Genomic DNA, 21834 nt, shown 5'->3' with positions numbered 1-21834 from the left:
AGGACACGTCGGGCAGTTACAAAATTATAGGACAGTTACAAAAATAATCAAATTAAACTTAAAAATAAAAACGGCAGAGACTAGAAAGAGAAAAAAAAAGAATAGAAAGGGATGGGGCAAAGAGAAGTTTTAATGTTTTGGTTCAATGTAAACGGGTTCCTGCTCGCTATGAAGCATCTTTTATTCTCTACAACATGGGCTCCCTCACAACTGCCTTAAGGGTTTCTAGAAACCAGTTGTCACAATAGTCATGTGCCACCCTTCCCTGTGGAAATAACTCACCTTGGTTTGAAAACGCAATTCATTGTGATGTAAATTGCTTAAAAATGAACATAGCAAATAAGTGTGAATGGACTTAATGGCCCTGACTTGATCATGGATGTCAGTCCTAGCACCGTTAGCACTTGCCGCCTGAGTGATGTTAATAGCTGAACGTTGCAGAGCAGTGCTGTAGGACAAGGAACTCTTTCTCAGTTACTGGGCGATCACTGCATTTCTGGTCTTTGTATCTGTCGGGAAAGAGAGAGAGCTGTAGCCTGCACCAGGTAGACTCGCCAGATTGTAGGTGAGGCTTATTTGATTTGTTTTCAGGAAGCACAAGACTGCTCCAAAGTTTTCTCTGGTGACAGTCGCTGACTTGCTCCCGGTGCACGGCGGGCGGACTGTGAGCTTTGTACAACTAGAGAAAGTGTTCAAATGCAGCTGTAACGGTGAGCAAGAATGTCATATTAGTTAGGCAGATAATACAGAACCCGGGATATCGTGATTTTAAACGGGGCGGGTTTATTTTTGGGGGGGAAGCAGATGTAGTTTGCTTTCCTTGGGACCACGTGGATTGAGATGAAACAGCTGGGAGAAAACATCTGGGAGAAAGTGCCAAATGAGCTGGGAGCTGCCCGGCTCCAGCTTTCAGTCTGAGCGCTGCGACATTGCGAGTAGAAGAACCCGGGACATCAGTGCTACCAAAGGGTCAGGGCAAAACCATCCTAGTGCCCCCGGAGCCCGTGGGCAGTGCCAGCTTCTGCCCGGCACCTTCATCAGTGAGGAGAAACTGATCCCACACCCAGGTAGATCTTCCTCTGGCTTCTTCCGTCGTATGTCAGTTTATCAATCGTTGCTGCTTTTATCTCTCCACTGTGCTCCTTACCATTCCTACTACTCCTGATCTCTTAATTGTAGCTTCCAACCCAGTTTCACGTTGCTTTATACCTTTTTTTAACGTTTGTGCTTTTCCCTCCTTGTATAAATTTTTGCAATCACTTTATACCTTTCTATTGTTTAATGACATTTTACCCTCTACCTTCTCTTGCCACTTTTATTTCTGAATCACTTCATGTGTGTGTTTGGCCTCAGTGTTCTCTCTGACCTATCTTAAAACGACAGAGTAAAGTCTAAGGTCCGATGCAGATGCGTACATGTTCCTAATGTTTTCAAAGCCCGTTTGAATCGATTTTCCCACAAAATCGATTGAAGGACGAGATTTAAAACAAAGAAAAGCGCCGCAATGGGAATCGTTAGCGCCAAAGTTTTTCCTTGAACTTTCCGTCGCGTTAAAGCGAGATATTCTGTAGTACAATAGTAAATGCACCTCGAATAGACACTGCCCACAGCTGGTGATTGTTTCACATTGATGAGGGAGAAAAAAAACAAATGTGAACAATTGTTAACAATTCACATTTCCAATCTTATTTAATGTGACGCCATTCATGCAAAGGAAATGACCATTCTTTCTTTACACTCACGGGGTGTTAATATGGAGATTGGATTATATGAGTTACTCTACTAAAGTCTGGCATTGCCTCCCTAAGCATCTTCTTCTCCTTTAAAACGCTCTTTAAAACCAACCTCTTTGACCGAGCTTTTGGTCCCTTGTTTTAATATCTACTTATGTTACTTGGTGTCAAATTTTATTTGATCCTGTCGAGCACCTTGGGATGTTTTACTATGTTGAAAGGGCTATCTAAAGTTGTTGTTGTCGAAGCAGTCAGAAGACTTTGCCACAAGATTATTTCTGAAAAGTAGCATCTTTTCAGACTTTTTTTATCTAACCATTGCTAAGTTTTCATTAGATTGATTTTTGTATACTCTTTGTTATATAAATGATTGGCTGAAACATTTGTTACAATACATTTGCAACTAAGGAGGCATTTAATTTCTCGCTATGTGTAAAGGCAGAAACACAGCATTATGTACTTAGCCCCTCGTGCCATCTTTTTCAGACACAGTGGATATGTATCTGCTGTCGGTGTCTCTGTTTCGACTTCTCATCTCCCCCTCAATTATTTTCTGTATAGTTCTCTGTGCCTGACCTTTTTAAAACTTTCCATTCCTGTCTATTGTTGCTGTGCACAGGTGATTTCAGTCCTTTTGCATTTTTTTTTTGATCTTTGGAAGTCATGTTGTCTTGCAAAGAATCTGTAAGGGTTACTAGGACCAATTTGTAAACACAAGTGATGAAATGATGAGACACAACTATATCACTTTGTCGCTTTAAGCATGTGCCAGCATATATTCGATAATCTATAAGTTAAATTTAAAAACTGCTTGCAAGGGAAATCCAAGTTAAGTAGATTTAGAGTCCATCCCCCATAATAATTGTTCTCCAAGTGAGCTACCTGACATAATTTTGGAGCACGTTCTGTCTGTTTGTCACAGAAAATAAATTTACTTCAAAACTCTACTAAACAGGGATATAATCCATCATATCAAGAATCATTACATAGCATAATATAGTATTTACCACAGAGAAACAGGCCATTCGGTCCAACAAGTCCATGCTGTCATGTGTTTTGCACCCTTCATCTAATCTGATCAATATATCCTTCTGTTCCTTTCTCCCTCATATGTTTGTCTAGCTTCTCCTTCAATCCATCTATGTTAGTTGCCTCAACCACTCCTTGATCTAGCAAGTTCCACATTCTAGCCACTCTCTGGGTAAAAACATTTCTCCTGAATTCCCTATTGGATGTATTAGTGACTGTTATATTTATGGCCCCTAGATTTAGTCTCCCCTGCAAGCGGAAGCATCTTCTCTACATCTATCCTATCAAATCTTTTCATAATCTTAAAGATCTCTTATTTCTTTAATCTTTCTTGGTCAGTATAACCTCTCATTTCTGGTTCCTAAATAATAACAGTGACTACACTTCAAAAATACTTCATTGGCCTTAAAGGACTTTGAGACATCTGGTGGTTGTGAAAGAATCACAGAATTGTTACAGTGCAGAAGGAGGCCATTAGACCCATCGTGTCTGCACCTGTTCTCCTCATGAGCATTTCACCTAGTGCCACTCCCCCGCCTTCTCCCCGTAACCCTATCCCTGCACATTCTTCCTTTTCAGAGAACTGTCTAATTCCCTTTTGAATGCTTCAGCTGAATCTGCCTCCACCACACTCTTCGGCAGTGCATTCCAGACCTTAACCACATGCTGAGTGAAAAAGTTTTTCCTCATGTTGCTTTTGCTTTTTTTACCAATTAATTTAAACCTATGCTCTCTCATTCTCAATCCTTTCATGAGTGGGAACAGTTTCTCCCTATCTACTCTGTCCAGTCCCCTCATGATTTTGAATATCTGTATCAAATTTCCTCTCAGCCTTCTCCTCCAAGGAAAACAGTCCCAAATTCTCCAATCTATCTTCATAACTGAAGTTCCGCAATATAAATGCAAGTCTTTCTTTCTTTTTCTTTATAATTCTAGCAAATCTTTTTGTACATTTCCAGTGCCTCTATATCCTTTTTATAATATTGAGACCTGAACTATTCATGGTACTCCAAGTATGGTTTAACCAAGGTCCTCTACAAATTAACATGACTTCTGTGCTTTTCCATTCTACCCAGCTAGAAATGAATAACAGCGTGTTTTAATGGTGTTATTAACCTGCATTGTTACTTTTAGCGATTTGTCTATCTGTACCCCCAGATCCCTCTTCTCCTCTACCTATTTAAAGAGTTAGTTTCTGAGATGTATGGGCCTCCTTCTTACTAAAATGTACCAACATGTACTTGAGTGTCAGTTGTGGTTCACATGGTAGCACTTTTTGCTTCTATGCCTGAAGGTTGCGGGTTTAAGTCCCACTCCAGGAAAACCAGAGCTGATACTCCTGTGCAGTGCTAAAGGAGTGCTGCATTGTTGGAGGTGCCATCTTTTGGATGAGATATTAAACTGAGGCTCCATCTGCCTCTCAGATGGGCGTAAAAGATCCCCCGGCATTATTTAAAAGAAGAGTGGGGAGTTATCCCTGGTGTCCTGGCCAATATTTATCCCTCAATCAACACCACAAAAACAGTTTATCTGGTCATTATCACCTTGTTGTTTGTGGGAGTTTGCTGTGCACAGATTGCCTGCTGTGTTTCCTACATTACAATAGTGACTACACTTCAAATGTACTTCAATAGTTGTAACGTGCTTTGCGATGTCCTGTGGTTATGAAAGATATTACATAAATGTAAGTCTTTCAGTTCTTTCTTTTTATCCATATTAAAGGTCATTTGCCAATTACAAGCCCATTCTGCAAATTTATTCACGTTCTCTATTTTGTCACAGTCCTCTCCATTAACTAAAATCCCCAATTAGGAATTAGAAACTCCAAATTTTGAAATTGTCCAGATTTTCTTCACCATTGAAGTCAATGGGCAAAAAAAAAAATTAAGCATGATTTAAAATGGGCAGCTAGTGTGCTAGCACAAATTTTACTGCTGCAATGCTGCTCTGCAACCTTGAGTATTTTGTGTACAATGAGTATTAGATTCAGTGTTCTACATGCACTACAATTGGCTGAGAAGAACCAGCAACAGCAGGAAAGAGCCGTCCCAATATAAGATAGCATGCAAGTTGTATCATGTTTGTTGATACATGGTGCATCCGATTCAGTTGTCTCTAAGCACGGCTGCCTGGGAATGACAAAAGAGCTTTGCCCGTCTGAAGTTAAGTAGGGAGGCAATAAGTAATGTATCTCATCAATGAAGTTCTTCAGGTACAAACATATATACAACATTGCCAGTAATTATCAAATTCACCATTGCTCTCATTTTTTATGTGTGGAGCCTCTTTTCAGGCTAGTACTGGTGGCATCTCCATTGTTAGCCTACTTGCTATCCACAGATATATTAAGGAAATCACAAAAGCAGGCATGATCGAGTGAGCCAACAACTTTATCATTTATACTACTGACAGGAACAGCAGCAAGATAGGGCAGAACAATTCTGCAGATCTGCTGGTTTTGCAAGAGCCAGGAGGTCACTGCTTGCATCCATGTTATTATTTCAGTTCCTGTGCATTCAATTCCTCATTTGGACCATAGAGCTTTTATTCCATGTGCACCTGGTATGCAACCACCAGCGCAGAATAATGCATGTGAATTCACGTTCCCCAGAGGCTTCCATAATGCCTTCATTTTAATCATCTGTGCCATCCTTATTTAAAGGGGAAGGAAGAGTGGAAAGACTACTTTTGGAGTATCACTGTTTCAGTGGTCGTGCTATCACCTCAGAGTTAGAAACTTGTGGGTTCAAGCCCTTCTACAGGTACTTAATAATATAATCTACATTGGCACGTCCATGCAGTACTGAGGGAGTGCTGAAATGTTGGAAGTGCCATAGTTCGGATGAGACATTAAACCAAGGCCCAGTTAACCCTCTTCGATGGACACAAAAGATACTGAAGAACTATTTGATGAACAGCAAGGAATTCTCCTGGTGCCCTGGCCAACATTTATCCCTCAGATAATATCACTATAACAGATTATCTGATTATTATCTCATTGTTGTTGTGGGAACTTGCTGTGAGTAAATTGTCTGCCAAATATCTCTACAATAGCTACTGTTATCAGTCAATTCAATTCAATGCACATGACATCAAGAAACAGCTCATTGCACTAGACACAGCAAAGCTGTGGGCCCTGACAAGACCCCAGCTGCAGTCCTGAAGACTTGTGCGCTGGGCCTAGCCAAGCCCCTAGTTAAGCTGCTCCAAAACACCATTATCTACCCAATAAAGTGGAAAGTCCAGGTATGTCCTGCCCACAAAAAGCAAGACATATCCAATCCGGTCAATTCCCACCCCATCAGCCTATCACAATCATCATAAAGTGATGGAAGGAGTTTTCCACAGTGCTATCAAGCAGCACTTTGATCACCACTAATTGCATTACAGCACAGAAACCAGAAATTCTGTCCATTCTGACGGTATTTATGCTCCACATGAGCCTCATTTCATTCTATTTACTTCATCCTACACTCTCAATATATCCTCTATTGCTTTCTCCCTTATGTACTTAAAAGTATCTATGCTATTTGCCTCAACCACTCCATGTAGTATCGTGATGCACATTGTGGAATGGTGGAGGAGAATTAAACAACTAACCAGAGGAGGAGGCTCCACTAACATCCCCATCCTCAATGATGGGAGAGCCCAGCATAACAGTGCAAAAGACAAGGCTGAAGCATTTGTGACCATCTTTAGCCAGAAGTGCCACATGGATAATCCATCTTGGCCTCCTCCTAACGTCCCCAACATTACAGATGCCAGTCTTCAGCCAATTCAATTCACTCCATATGACATTAGGAAAGGTCCGAAGGCACTGGATTCACCAAAAGCTCTGGGTCATGACAACATCCTGGCAGTAGTACTGAAGACTTATGCTCCAGAACTGGCTGCGCCTCTAGCCAAGCTGTTCCAGTACAGTTACAACACTGGCATCTACCCGGCAATGTGGAAAATCATCCAGGTATGTCCTTTCCACAAAAAGCAGAACAAATCCAATCCGGCCAATTACCGCCCTATCAGTCTACTCTCAATCATTTGCAAAGTGATGGAAGATGTCATTGACTGTGCGATCAAGCAGCACTTACTCAGTAATAACCTGCTCACCGAGGCTCAGTTTGGGTTCCGCAATGACCACTTGGCTCCAGACTTCGTTACAGCTTGGTCCAAACATGGACAAAAAGAGCTGACTTCAACAGTGAGGTGAGGGTGACTGCCCTTGACATCAAGGCAGTATTTGACCAAGTGTGGCATCAAGGAGCCGTGGCAAAATTGAAGTCAATGGGAATCAGGGGGGAAAACTTTCCACTGGTTGAAGACATACCTAGTACAAAGGAGGATGGTTGTGCTTGCCAGAGGCCAATCATCTCAGCCCCAGGACATCACTGTAGGAGTTTCTCAGGGTAGTGTCCTCGGCCCAACCATCTTCAGCTCCTTCATCAATGACCTTCCCTCCATCATAAGGTCAGAAGTGGGAATGTTCGCTGACGATTGCACAGTGTGCAGTACCATTTACGAATCCTTAGGTACTGAAGCAGTTCGATCCCACATGCAGCAAGACCTGGACAACATGCAGGCTTGGGCTGATAAGTGGCAAGTAACATTTGCGCCACACAAGTCCAGACAATGACCATCTCCAACAAGAGAGAATCTAACCATCTCTCCTTGATGTTCAACAGCATCGTCATTGCTGAATCCCCAAACATTAATATCCTGGAGATTACCATTGACCAGAAACTTAACTGGACCATCCATATAGGTACTATGACTACAAGAGCAGGTCAGAGGCTAGGAATTCTGTGGTGAGCAACTCACCTCCTAACTCCACAAAACCTATCCACAAGGCACAAGTCAGGAGTGTGATGGAATACTCTCCACTTGCCTAGATGAGTGCAGCTCCAACAACACTCAAGAAGATCGATACCATCTGGGACAAAGCAGCCCACTTGATTGGCACCCCATCCACCACCTTAAACATTCACTCCCTCCACCATTGAAGCACAGTGGAAGCAGTGTGTACCATATACAAGATGCACTAGCAATTCACCAAGGCTCCTTTGAGAGCACCTTCCAAACACGCTACCTCTACCACCTAGAAAGACAAGGGCAGTAGACTCAAGGGAATACCACCACCTGCAAGTTCCCCTTCAAGTCACATATCATTCTGATTTGAACCTATATCGCCCTTCTTTCACTGTTGGTGGGACAAAATCCTGGAACTTTCTTCCTAACAGCACTGTGGGTGTACCTACACCAGATGGACTGCAATGGTTCAAGAAGGCAGCTCACCACCACCTTCTCAAGGGCAATTAGGGATTGGTAACAAATGCTGGCCTTGTCAGCGACACTGTCATCCCATGAAAGAATAATAAAAACATTCTCACCACTCTCTGAATAAAGAACTTCCTCCTGAATTCCTTACTGCATTTATTATGACCTTCAGTTTCGGACTTTTCACAAGTGGAAACGTGTTCTCTACTCTACCCTATTGAATCCTTTCATAATTTTAAAGACCTCTATCAGGTCTTCTTGTTTCTAGAAAAAAGGAACCCTAGCCTGTTTCATCTTTTCTGACAGTTGTGCCCTTTCAGTTCTGGTATCATCCTTGGAAAGCTAGTCAATGGGGACTGGGGAAACTGTCCAGTGGTTGGAGTCATACTTGGCACAAAGGAAGATGGTTGTGATTGCTGAAGGCTAATCATCTCAGTCCAGGACATAGCTGCAGGAGTTTGCCAGGGCAGGATCCTTGGCCTAACTATCATCGGCTGTTTCATCAATGACTTTCCCTCCACCATAAGATCAGAAAGGGAGCTGTTTGCTGATGATTGCAATGTTCAGTCCCATTTGCAGTTCTCAGATAACAAAGCAGTCCATGCCTACAAGGAGCAGGATCTGCACAATATCCAGGCTGATGCTGATAAATGGCAAATTGCATTGTAGATAATGATGAAATAAAACTTCAAAAGTGCTTCAATATTTGTGGAGCAGTTTGAGATGTCCTGTGGTCATGGAAGGGCTGTATAAAGACAAGTTCTTTGTTCCTTCTTTCAGAAGTATCCCCTTGATCCATGGTTCTTGACATTATTTCCTGCATTACAACAGTGACTACATTCAAAAGTACTTAATTGGTTGTAAAGTGCTTTAGGATATCCTGAAGTCTGGAAAGGCACTACTTTCTTTATTATTTGAACCCACAGTCAGTAGTTAAGTGCAAATACAATGAGGTTCCTCTATTTAAAAGATCTATGTACTTCAATAATTTGCAATCTGTTGAATGTGTTGACAGCAAACCATAGAGAGAACAGTAGAAACAAAGGTTGCAGGAGAAGGTTTTCCAAAGGAGTTAGATCACTTACAGAACAGAGTAATGACATGGTAAACTTAATTTAACACTGATAAAATTAAAATATGCAATGCTGGCATCATTGTGAGCTGTTAGTGTATAATGAATGTAATTAATTATCACCAGCAGGCTTAGAAAGGGACCTGGAAGAAATGACCCATACATTCCTTTCAATTTCCAGACAATGTGGTGAAGTAAATAAAAAGGTATCAAATGATAGCAACCTATATAACATTCATCAGATAGAAGAGTATCTCAGAGCACTTTACAAGGCTATTGAGCAGGAAATGAAGGGATTTGAAAGTGTGGGACACTGAAGGCATGGCCAAAGAGATTGATTTTTAAAAGAATTACACAGAATTATGATTATGAAGGGAGAGAAGTAGCAAGATAAAGGAATTTTAGAAGAGAATTCCAGAGGGTCCAAATCTAGTCTAAAAATAGAAAATGCTGGGAATACCCGGCCAGTCTAGCAGCATCTGTAGAGAGAGGAACAGAGTCAGGTTTGTGACCTTTCATCAGAACAGGCCTAAATCTCATGGTTGGAAGATTTCTCTAATGTTAGATTGGATGGAGTGGGTAATAAGCAGTAATTCCAAGTTAAAGGAATGGAGTATACAAACTGGTGTGCACAGATGGAAAACATTTCCTATCTAGTTATTAGACGAGAGATATGATGTTTAATGTATAGAACTGTTTTTGCTCATCCTTGATTTTTCTTGATTCTTTTATAGAGTAGCATTTACAATGTGGCACTCACAATGCAGAGCATTTTATGATGGGAACATAAGTCCTAATTGCCCTTGAGAAATTTTTTTTTAAAATTCATTCATGGGAAGTGGGCTTCACTTTATTACCCATCCCTAATTGCCCTTGAGAAGGTGGTGGTGAGCTGCCTTCTTGAACCGCTGCAGTCCATGTGAGGTAGGTACACCCACAGTGCTGTTAGGAAGGGAGTTCCAGGATTTTGACCCAGCGACAATGAAGGAACGGCGATATAGTTCCAAGTCAGGATGGTGTGTGACTTGGAGGGGAACTTGCAGGTGGTGATGTTCCCATGAATCTGCTGTTCTTGTCCTTCGAGGTGGTAGAGGTCGCGGGTTTGGAAGGTGTTGTCTAAGGAGCCTTGATGCATTGCTGCAGTGCATCTTGTAGATGGTACACACTCCTGCCACTGTGCACCAGTGGTGGAGGGAGTGAATGCTTGTGGATGGTGTGCCAATCAAGTGGGCTGCTTTGTCCTGGATGGTGTCAAGCTCCTTGAGTGTTGTTGGAGCTGCACCCATCCAAGCAAGTGGAGAGTATTCCATCACACTCCTGACTTGTGCCTTGTAGATGGTGGACAGGTTTTGGGGAGTCAGGAGGTGAGTTACTTGCCGCAGGATTCCTAGCCTCTGACCTGCTCTTGTAGCCACGGTATTTATATGGCTACTCCAGTTCAGTTTCTGGTCAATGGTAGCCCCCAGGATGTTGATAGTGGGCGATTCAGCGATGGTAATGCCATTGAATGTCAAGGGGAGATGGTTAGATTCTCTCTTGTTGGAGATGGTCATTGCCTGGCACTTGTGTGGCGCAAATGTTACTTGCCACTTATCGGCCCAAGCCTGGATATTGTCCAGGTCTTGCTGCATTTCTACATGGCCTACTTCAGTATTTGAGGAGTAGCGAATGGTGCTGAACATTGTGCAATCATCAGCGAACATCCCCACTTCTGACCTTATGATTGAAGGAAGGTCATTGATGAAGCAGTTGAAGATGGTTGGGCCTAGGACACTACCCTGAGGAACTCCTCAAGTGATGTCCTGGAGCTCAGATGATTGACCTCCAACAACCACAACCATCTTCCTTTGTGCTAGGTATGACTCTAACCTGCAGAGAGTTTTCCCCCTGATTCCCATTGACTCCAGTTTTGCTTGGGCTCCTTGATGCCATACTCGGTCAAATGCTGCCTTGATGTCAAGGGCAGTCACTCTCACCTCACCTCTTGAGTTCAGCTCTTTTGTCCATGTTTGAACCAAGGCTTTAATGAGGTCAGGTGCTGAGTGGCCCTGTCGGAACCCAAACTGGGTATCACTGAGCAGGTTATTGCTAAGCAAGTGCTGCTTGATGGCACTGTTGATGACACCTTCCATCACTTTGCTGATGATTGAGAGTAGACAGATGGGGCGGTAATTGGCCGGGTTGGACTTGTCCTGCCTTTTGTGTACAGGACGTACCTGGGCAATTTTCCACATTGCTGGGTAGATGCCAGTGTTGGAGCTATACTGGAGCAGCTTGGCTAGGGGTGCGGCAAGTTCTGGAGCACAGGTCTTCCGTTTTATTGCTGGAATATTGTCAGGACCCATAGCCTTTGCAGTATCCAGTGCCTTCAGTCGTTTCTTAATATCACTCGGAGTGAATCGAAGTGGTGGTGAACTGCCTTCTTGAATACAACTGAGTACTTTGCTAGGCTATTTAAGAGGGAAGTTAAAAATCAACCACATTGCTGTGGATCTAGAGTCACATAAAGGCCAGACCGGGTGAGGACAACAGATTTCCTTCCCTAAAGGACATTAGTGAATAAGACAGGCGTTTACAACAATCCTGTAGTTTCATGGTCACCATTAATGATACTAGCTTGTTATTCCAGATTTAATTAATTCAGCAGTTCTCAAAACATTTGTTGGTTGAAGAACCCCTTTTCAAAAGGATTACTAATTGCAGCCCCCCCCCCCCCCCCCCCATCTAAATTATCATCCATTTATTACTCATAATATAAAAGTGTGGAATGTAAAGCGTGTTTTAATAATGCTTTTAAGGAAGCATGTAATTTATTTACAGATTTAGTGTACAGATCTGTGTGCTGCTTCACAGGAATTTAGGAACATAGGATTGGCCATTTAGTCCCTCGAGCGTTTTCTGCCATATCCCTTAATACCTTTGGTTAACAAAAATCTGTCAATCTCAGTTTTAAATTTAATAATTTCCATTTATGGAAGAGAGTCCCCAACTACTACCACCCTTTGTGTGAACAAGTGTTACCTAATTTCACTCCTGAAAGATCTGGCTCTAATTTTTAGACTATGCCTCTGAGTCTTAGATGCACCAATGAGAAGAAATAGTTTCTCTTTGTCTACTCTCAGCACTTCTTGCATGTTCCCTTTCTTGGTGAGAAAGCCAGCCTACTCTGCCTTCATAGCATAGGTGGTAGCTACACCTCACTCCAAGTTTGTGGACAGCTGCCCATCATCACCCACATGTAAAACCAGCTCAGTAAGCATTTTTTACAGACCCCCTGGAAAGTATCTATGGACCCACAGACTCCAGTGTGAGAACTATTGATTTAATTAATTGAACTTAAATTCTACAGCTATAGTGGGATTTGAATGCATGTTTCTGGATTATTAGTCTAGCATCTGGATTACTAACCCAGTAACATAACCACTATGTCACCATACCCCCATTCAGCTGCTATCATGATCTAACTTCCAAATAGGTGCTCTTATTGCATGAAGCTCTGCGCTGATCTAGATTACATGGTAACATCAAAATATATTAAGGTGAAGTATTTGTAACTCTAGCTCCACACTCATACCAGAAGTGATATGAATGGAAGAATGATCAAATTACATTTAACATTTATGACTCTTTCCTTTTTGAGATTGAATACTGAGACAATCATGAGGACATACATGTCTGGAATCGAAGACAAGAATCAAGAAAATTATATGTCAAAATACATAGGGGAAAAAATTGGAGGAAAAGCATTGCAGAACAAGTTTCAAAGCACCCCTTGCATGCATGCACAGTTGTTTGTGGATAGAGGCTCTTCGCTCATACATTGAGATCTAAGCTAGGAAACCCAAGAAGTGCTGAATATAATGTTCCTCTGAGAAGTGATGGGACTCCACACCCGATCCTCCACCTACAGCATGTAGGAAAAACTAAAGAGAAAAGAGAACAATCTGACCACTTCATTTGTTTGTAGACATCTGGGCCTGTAATACAATTGGGTTTACATTGACACAAATGGTTTTGATGTTGCATCAATGGAAGCTATAGAATACTTAGGACGTTAAGTCATTTGAAGTGTATCTCACAAGAGGTCTGGGACCAAATCAAAGAAATAGCCTTTTACACTATTAGCTTCATTATAACTGCAGGACCTGGCAACTTTTCCAACTTTAAAAAAAATCTTTTCAATGTTCAAATGGGAGAACAGGATATTTGGCTATGTGCCTACATTAAGTTTTTAACTGTCATCCACATGCTGGTGAATAGAGTTGTAAATCTGCAAAATTTGATATCTCAGATACAAGGTCCAATTTGCTCAGCAGATTAACATTTTATAGGAGATAGTATGCTGAAAGGAAGTTGCCAAAGCCTAGAAGGAAACTGAAATATGGCACAAGAATTAACTATAACATTTACTATAACATTTAACTTCTGGCAATTAAAGAGGTAATTAGACATCTGTTAAAGGGGATAACTTTTAGGAGCCTGCTTATGATTAGCCTTGCAGGAAGTGGATGCCATTGTCCTATATTGCTTCCGCACATCTGTTCCAATTATGGTGTAGCAAATGAATGATTGCAGGGATCTTTAAAAGAGATATTTTAAAATGTGCAATGTTAGGTATGTAATTACTACTGACAGTACTTATACAGAGAATGAAAGTCCTCCTGTCAATAATCCTAACAAAAAATTCAGTGAGAAATCACATTTAGTACTCGGACAATTTTAGCAGAAAAAGACAATCAATGGGAGAAATACCATCTATAGTTGTTTTCACATATATACTTTCCAGCAGTGGTCACTGGACAAGAGATCAGAAGTGGATACCTTGACTGAATATTTTTACTTCTTCCAAAACCAAGGTTCCTGAGACCAATTACAGCGCCCGATCTCTGTTCTGCCTGGGATCAGCTAATTTTGCACAGATCAGGATCAAACTGTGGACTCTTCTAGTCTGTACATCTCTGTATTATACTTCAATCATGGACATAATGAGCTGGCTGTGCTGCCCACGATCACATGGAGGAGCGGGCTGTCCGTCACTGGCAATGGCATCAGCTGCCTATGTGCAGGCGCTGGCGCCATTTTTAAAGGGCAGCCAGCCTTGCCGGCACATTTAAATTTTTAAAGAGGTAACCCTGCAAAATTAAAGAAATAAATTTATAATGTCCCTTTTCCACCCACCCAATAACAATTACATTAACTATTTGCCCTTTCCCCCCAAAAAACTCTTACCTTTTACATCTGACCTCCCCCCCACCCGCAACAAACTGCACAAAGTTTAAAGTTCACCCCTTCCCACCATCCTCTACACCTATTACTTTTATTTCCCGCACTGAAAATGTGACCTCCTCCCCCCTCCCCACCAGTGTGGCACCGTGTTTTCCCAAACAGGGATTTGAAGGCACGGGAGTACTGGCTGCTGTACTGTAGATCTCGGTGGGCCCTCAAGGTTGCAGGTAGGTCTATGTAAATGTATTGATTTGAATATTTTAATTGCAGTCCCGTCGTCCAGTGGCAGGGAGGCTGGCATGGAGCCTTGCTGCCGCCGGGAAGATCGGGCCAGGTCCTCCCGGCGTCTAGGTCTGTGGCGGGCCTCATCCAGAGCCATCTACATGTGCACCCCCTCCCCCCACCGTCCCCCACCACGGAAACCTGACACCTGGGGGAGAACAAAATCCAGCCCAATATGTTTTGTGCTTCAATTATGCCTGGTATTCTCCTCTCTGCTCTGCTATTGCTGGCATTGGCAGGGAAATATCTAAAATTCATTACGCAACTTGATGAAAGATGAAACAATATTTTTTCTTTGTACAGACATTTACATTTAAATATGTCAATCTCTTTCATTTGGATCCACTGACCAGAATTTCTACATTTTCCATTAGGCTTGCTTCCTCTATGAGGGCAAAGCTGCGTAGGCAGGTATGATTAATTATTCAAGTGAGCTATCCATGGAAAATTGGAGGCAGTTAGTCCTGCTGCTAGCTAACTGTGCTCTAGCAATTTGGCAAAATAAATCTAAATTGTACTGATAACCGAAAATCTCCATTGCAGGGAATTCCCCACGAATTTTGTGTACGGCTCATCAGATGGGGCCATCACTCCACAGGATCCATGCTTGACCCTCAAGCAACTTAAATTTGATTATGTACTGTGAAATATATAATTTTGTGTTTTAAGTACCTTTATGATAAGAAAAATTTTGTCTATGATAGAAATATTTATTGGATTCTTTCTTACTGGTCACAGTACACACCAGGGTAAAATTGGTTACTGTTTTTTTCTCATTCATGGGATGTGGGCATCTCAGGCTAGGCGAGCATTTATTGCCCATCCCTAATTGCCCTTGAGAAGTTGGTGGTGAGCTGCCTTCTTGACCCGCTGCAGTCCTTGGGATGTAGGTACACCAATAGTGCTATTTGGAAAGGAGTTCCAGGATTTTGAACCAGCGATAGTGAAGGAACAGTGATATAGTTCCAAGTCAGGATGGTCTGTAGCTTGGAGGGGAACTTGGAGGTGGTGGTGTTCCCATACATCTGCTACCTTTGTCCTTCTAGTTGGTAGAGGTCATGGGTTTGGAAGGTGCTGTCGAAAGAGCCTTGATAAGTTGCTGCAGTGCATCTTGTAGATGGTACACACTGCTACCACTGTGCGTCACTGGTGAAGGGAGTGAACTTTGAATGTGGTGGATGGGGTGCCAATCAAGCAGGGTGCTTTGTCCTGGATGGTGTCAAGCTTCTTGAGTGTTGTTGGAACTGCACCTATCCAGCCAAGTGGAGAATATTCCATCACACTTTTGACTTGTGCCTTGTGGTGGACAGGCATTGGGGAGACAGGAAGTGCGTTACTCGCTGCAGAATTCCTAGCCTCTGACCTGCTCTTGTAGCCACAGTATTTATTTGGCTGATCCAGTTCAGTTTCTGGTCAATGGTAACCCCAGGAAGTTGGTAGTGGGGGATTCAGTGATGGTAATGCCATTGAACATCAAGGGGAGATGGTTAGATTTTCTCTTTTTTGAGATTGTCATTGCCTGGCACTTGTGTGGCATAAATGCAACTTGCCACTTATCAGCCCAAGCCTGAATGTTGTCCATGTGTTGCTGCATCTGGACACAGGTTGCTTCAGTATCTGAGGAGTCGCAAATGGTCCTGAACATTGTGCAATCTTCAAAGAACATCCCCACTTCTGACCTTATGATGGAGGGATGGTCATTGATGAAGCAGCTGAAGATGGTTGGCCCTAGGACACTACCCTGAGGAACTCCTGCAGTGATGCCCTGGGACTGTTTCTTCAAGCTGCAGAAAATATACATTTTGGTCTGATATGCCAAAGACACTAATCTGAATATGCAGTTTGTTATCAATGTCCTTGAATTGGGTCCCATGTCACAGATTATTCAAAATGTTTGATAATTGGCTTTTTCCAGAAGCAATCAACTCATTTTATTCATTACAAGAATCTTGTGAATGGTTGGCCATTTAACATAGTTAAGAGAATTTTAAAATTTTTAGTTTGTTTGGCGATATCTTGGTCAGTATTGCACAAAATCTATAATTAGTCTGAAGTCAGCACAGATAGATAGAGGTGGGCCAATCATTCTGTGATATTGTGCAGCCACATGAGAAGTGAACGAATGGTGTTTCATGGTCAGTTTAATTTTGAAGGATAGTTCAAGAGAATCTTTGTTTGCCGGGATACTGGGCAGTTAACAGCACACTCTGATTCAGAGAGGTGAGAGGGAAAGTGAACGTGGTGGCAGTAGAAGTGAGGAGCTGTGCATTTTGGAAAACAGTCATTTTCCATTTACCTGAAGCCTATGCTGGCGAAGATGTAAGCTGGCATCACAAGTGTGTCGCCCAGCACCACTGGCACAGTTGCAACCTCCTCAGTCATGTGCAACTTTAGTTTCAGGGCCATGCTTTGAAAAGCCATCTGCAGTAAACTGGATTAATGAGAGCCAGGTCTTGTTGGATTCAGTGCAATATCTGCAACAATTAACCTAATCTTCTGTACATGTGTAGGAAACACATTAATAATGTGTGACAATGTGTTGAAGGATGCCTGTTGTTACAATCAGGTGAGGAAGGGTCACAAGGCTCCTCTCTTGTCATTCTCCTTGTTTGACTGCAACATAGTTTATTCCTTTTAAAACAGTGGATGTGCTTACAACTTCAGTGAGTGCTTTACCTTTTACCTTTGCTGTGATTGTAAAAGAACCAATTGGACAGGATTTCTTGAGTATAAAGAAGAAAGAAGTGAGTTTATTGTACATACAAAAAACTAAACTCGATCTAAATAAAATAATAAAATTACACTACCTTTCACTCACACACATACATGAGAATCACACACACACACACACACACACACACACAAATAGCGTACAGAGTGACAAGGAATAGTCTGGTTTGGATTAAAATCCAGAACAAGTAAAAATAATATACAATCTGTAGGGTCAGATAATTCCATTGTTTTCTGTCTGAAGTTGTGATCTTGAAGTCTCTGGCCGGTGGAAGTGCACTTTGTGGCTAGCCCACCCACCTGGTTCAGGTTTTTCTTGGAGTCAGAGTTGTAGGTGGCTTTCTTCTTTGGGGTGTCTGTCTGTAGCAATGGTAGACTTGGATGTTCCACAGTCGCAGTCAGGTTTCAAAATTGTGAGGTTATCTGGAGAGAGAGAGAGAGAGACCGCCCCCACTGGGGTCTTATCTGGTTAGCACTCAAAGCTTGTCTGCTCCAAAGTCTCAGGGGCTTGTCCTTTTGCAAAAGACTGCTAGCTTTTCCACAGATGGGGAGGTGGTCACATAATTGTCCAGTGTCCTCGTTTGCAATTTAATTAGATTCAAGTCTAGGTATTTTCAATTTCTCTCGAGTCTCATTGTTTCACTGAACACCCCCTTGAGGTATGACTCCATTGTCAATGTTCTAAGATAGCTTTGAATGTTTTGTCATTAGAAGTGAATCTGTGAGCGGATTCCAAATTCATGAGGCATTGTTCCGGAATGCACCTTGTTAGACATGCGTCTCCAGTTCGATGTCCTGGAATTCTGAGTTACCTTTTACATTTCTGGAAATATAGCATGTGAATCCCATTGTAATTTCTTGCTGGTAGTGTCTGATTTTCCATGAGACAACAGCAATAAATCTATTGATAATCTAGTTGTGCCTATTTGTGAGTAAAATTCTGCCATTCAGTAGTGCAGATCTCATGGGATAGATATCATTTTGAGTTCTATCTTTAGCACCTTGGTTCACACACTTCTGTAAAATTTCTACTTGTGATATTTTGACAAACCAGTTAACCCATTTATTTTGAAACAGCTGACAAAGGCCCTTCACATAAGTGCATTAACTAAACCATTAAACATAGCATTCAGAGTAATTTCAACACTTAAATATCAATCATTGTGCGCAGTTATCCTTTATATTTTCAGTGTAGTTACGTGTTATATGCTTGCATTGCATATTGAACCCCCATAGACTAGATATGATTGTAGATCTGTAGCACCAAAGTATCTTAAAACACACATTATTAATTTCTGCTGAATATAGGGAGGTGAAAATATTTATGTATGGTGTGTTTTAAATATCTATAAAATACATTATTTTCCTGATTGATCATAAGCCACAAAATACACATTTGATTAAGCAGAAACAGAAAAGCATCAAAGAAGTGTTTATAAGCTGTAGTTATTGTAAGAACAAAAATTATGGGATGGATTTTCGACTCATGGCACTGCTAAATTGTGTGTTCGGCCTCCAAATTTTGTATGGTGATCTCTCATGCCTGATGCCCACTGACAGTCTATTCAAAATCATTTTGAGTTGGGCGCATTTTGGTTACCCAGGGTGCTTGTCCTAAAGTGGCAAGTGTTTAATAAATACTTGTAAATGAGGGCCCTGTGAGTGTTTGAGTACCTTTCTACCATTTTCAAATGTCTGGCTGCAGAATTCACCCATCCTCAAACAAAAATCCCACAAATCCCAGGGGGAGCAGCTGGGACATTTTACCAGTGATATTTAAAGGGCTCCTCAGCCACAGTCAGGTATGTACTTTCCCATCTGCACCAACAGTCCCTCCTAATATCAGATCCAGTCCTTCTACCCTCCAGTCATCAACTTAAACACAGGATGGGTATTTCTGTCAATACATGGTTTGATCAATAACCATCAATCAAAGAAACTGCAAGAATTTGCTATATAACAATCATTATAAATTGGAATCAAACAAATTCCAAAACTAAAGGCCGCTCTTACACAAATCTCTTGTGCTTGTCAAGGTACAGTTTTGCCTTTAGTTTTAGTTTTTAGAGATACAGCACTGAAACAGGCCCTTCGGCCCACCGAGTCTGTGCCGACCATCAACCACCCATTTATACTAATCCTACACTAATCCCATATTCCTATCACATCCCCACCTGTCCCTATATATTTCCCTACCACCTACCTATACTAGGGGCAATTTATAATGGCCAATTAACCTATCAACCTGCAAGTCTTTGGCATGTGGGAGGAAACCGGAGCACCCGGAGGAAACCCACGCAGACACAGGGAGAACTTGCAAACTCCGCACAGGCAGTACCCAGAATCGAACCCGGGTCCCTGGAGCTGTGAGGCTGCGGTGCTAACCACTGCGCCACTGTGCCGCCTAGTCCGGGTAGGCAAGTGACTACAACATCGGAGATGAAAGGCTGCTGTTTATCTACTGAGATGAAGTAAGATGGCCATGGTGGGTGTTCCAGTTCGAGAGATCCTATCTGCAGATTGGAGCATATCAGCTATGTCTGGGGCAATCTGGCCCAGCTGACTTTCTGGTTGTGGGGGTGGTGGGAAGGAGGTGTGCTGTCATCTTCAATGAGATAACACGTGCCTCTCCCATGGTGCCACTGCCAGTTGCATAGAGCTGCACCTCAGCACTCCCACTGTTCTGTGAGCAGCATAGGACTAATGTGACAGTTTGGATGTCTCAATGCATATTTTCCTTCGTTCTTAGCAAGCTGGAAGATATGGTGGAACTCCGACCATGAATGGGAGCAGTCTGAGTGAGCTTCCATCAAAGCTGCTCGGGCTGTCACAACATTGGATCCAAAATTGGCCGTGTGGCAGGAAGCAAAGGGTAATAGCTGATGGGTGTTTTTGTGACTGGAAGGCTGTTACCATTGTGGTTCTGCAGATCTCAGTACCCATTCCCTGCTTTTTATAGACTCATATGTGTTGTATGATTGCTTTAAGAGTGATGTCCCTAAGAACTCAGTATGCTAATGAGCTAAGTACCAGGATATAGCCATGGAACTAGAGGTTGGTAGGAACCTGGAACTCTGCCTGAAAGGATGGTAGAGGTAGAAACTCTCAACACATTTAAAAAGTACTTGGATGGTTACTTGAAGAGCTGTAACCTGCAGGGCTACAGACCTTGTGCAGGAAGGTGGGATTAGGTGGGGCAGCTCTTCTTTGACTAACATGAATACCATGGGCCGAAGGGCCTCCTTCTGCGACATAAATTTTCTTTGATTTCTATGACAATCTTTATAACTGAGTGCACCACTGTAGAGTGCATAAGTGACCACACGCTCCATGCTTGATGACATTATTTCGATGCTGTAAACAAGATTCTACACAAGTTGGAAGACCAGGTTTTTTTTTAAAGAACAGGCCCTGGAGATCTTTATCTGTGGGGAAAGGGAAGCTTGTGAATGCTGGGGCTATAGGTGGTACAGAACTAAACAGAGTATAAGAGAAGACAGAGCTGTAGTCTTACCTTAACTATTCTCATTGAATCTGAGCATAATGCTGTATGTTCACCTGCTCAGTCACCTCTGACTGTTGCCGTGCTATTTACTTTGGAACCCTTTAACCATTTACTAAAAAGAGGACCTCCTTATGGCTGCAGACCTCCTTTAAATAGATTTACACTGCGTTGTCAGAAGATAGAGGAGGCATTGCAGAACTCATGTTGACTGTTGGCTGTTTGAAGTCTGAAGCATGCTGCACAGGCAAAGTGCACCTCCCTTTAAGAGGTACCACTTACCTTGAAGTGACCACGCCTGCCTGAATTCCTGCCTTCCTACCTAATAGGCGAGCTGCCAATAATAACTAGTGCAGTAGTGCTGACATTTCACCCATCACGTGGAAGTGATGGGCCCACATGATTGGGTGGGTGCTGTGAATTCCCTGCCCATTTTGCACCTGTTATGGGTTGAAAATCTCCCTACATGATTGTTATTTCTAAAGTTGTAATTCCTTTGTTTCAGAGTAATGAAAGGAAAACAAGGCTAGGAGCACAGCAAAGAATGATGCATATTTAATGTAATCAGCTTTTACATGGCATGTCACAGGGTTGTTCTTCCTCTTCCTCCTGGCTGCATTGAGGCAGCTGTTGGGTACCTGAAAGCAGACAAGCAGAAGGGCAGATAAAAGCAAAATACTGCGGATGCTGGAAATCTGAAATAAAAACAAGAAAAGCTGGAAATACTCAGCAGGTCTGGCAGTATCTGTGGATAGAGAAGCAGAGTTGATGTTTCGGGTCAGCGACCCTTCTTCGGAACTGGCAAATATTAGAAATGTCAAAGGTTATAAGCAAGTAAAGCGGGGGTGGGGCAAGAGATAACAAAGGAGAAGGTGTCGATTGGACAAGGCCACAGAATAGCTGACCAGAAGGTCACGGAGCAAAGGCAAACAATGTGTTAATGATGTGTTGAAAGACAAAGCATTAGTACAGATAGGGTGTTAATGGAC

At 42.3% G+C, this 21834-nt stretch overlaps 1 protein-coding gene across 1 annotated transcript in view; it reads left to right on the top strand.

Moving 5' to 3' along the window:
- The first annotated feature begins 902 nt into the window (after positions 1 to 902).
- The window catches only part of kcnv1 (potassium voltage-gated channel modifier subfamily V member 1), a 100522-nt gene continuing 79590 nt past the window's right edge, over positions 903 to 21834 (top strand). Inside the window, exon 1 of the mRNA XM_068030958.1 lies at positions 903 to 1067. The gene's annotated coding sequence lies outside the window, so the exon portion shown is untranslated. The remainder of the gene's footprint in view (positions 1068 to 21834) is intronic.

The sequence above is a fragment of the Heterodontus francisci genome, chromosome 5 (assembly GCF_036365525.1).
Source record: "Heterodontus francisci isolate sHetFra1 chromosome 5, sHetFra1.hap1, whole genome shotgun sequence".
In the NCBI taxonomy this organism is placed as follows: Eukaryota; Metazoa; Chordata; class Chondrichthyes; order Heterodontiformes; family Heterodontidae; genus Heterodontus; species Heterodontus francisci.
The sequence above is the reverse complement of the archived record's forward strand: the minus strand, read 5'-3'. Positions and strand labels throughout refer to the sequence as shown.